We start from the raw sequence: 406 nt of genomic DNA, 5'->3' as shown, positions 1-406 counted from the left end.
TACGGGGGCTCTTTTCTACGGGGGTCTACCCCTAAAAACTACAGTAAAACCCGTGTTTTACACAGTATAAGACCGATATTTCGGGAAAGTGCTACAGTTACAATAATAATTGAACTAAAAGTCAAAAATGAATAGTAGAAAAGCCGAGATTCCCGGCCTTCTGTCTATTTTGACGTCATTGATTACATCATCTTATTAATTGCTTATTAATCCGTCTTTTGACACTGATAATCATGCATTGATACCTTCTTTAATCAGATTTTCTCTCAGTTCTTGCCTGGTTTGAGGAAGATTCTTCCATATCCTTCTTGTGAATTTTTTCTACCAAGGTTTCCTTGATAGCTTCAAAAATATCCTCAAATTCCACATCATTTGGATCTTGAGCATCTTGCATGAATTCGGATGC

The sequence above is a fragment of the Sesamum indicum genome, linkage group LG2 (genome assembly GCF_000512975.1).
Source record: "Sesamum indicum cultivar Zhongzhi No. 13 linkage group LG2, S_indicum_v1.0, whole genome shotgun sequence".
NCBI lineage: Eukaryota > Viridiplantae > Streptophyta > Magnoliopsida > Lamiales > Pedaliaceae > Sesamum > Sesamum indicum.
This window is presented reverse-complemented; position numbering follows the sequence as displayed.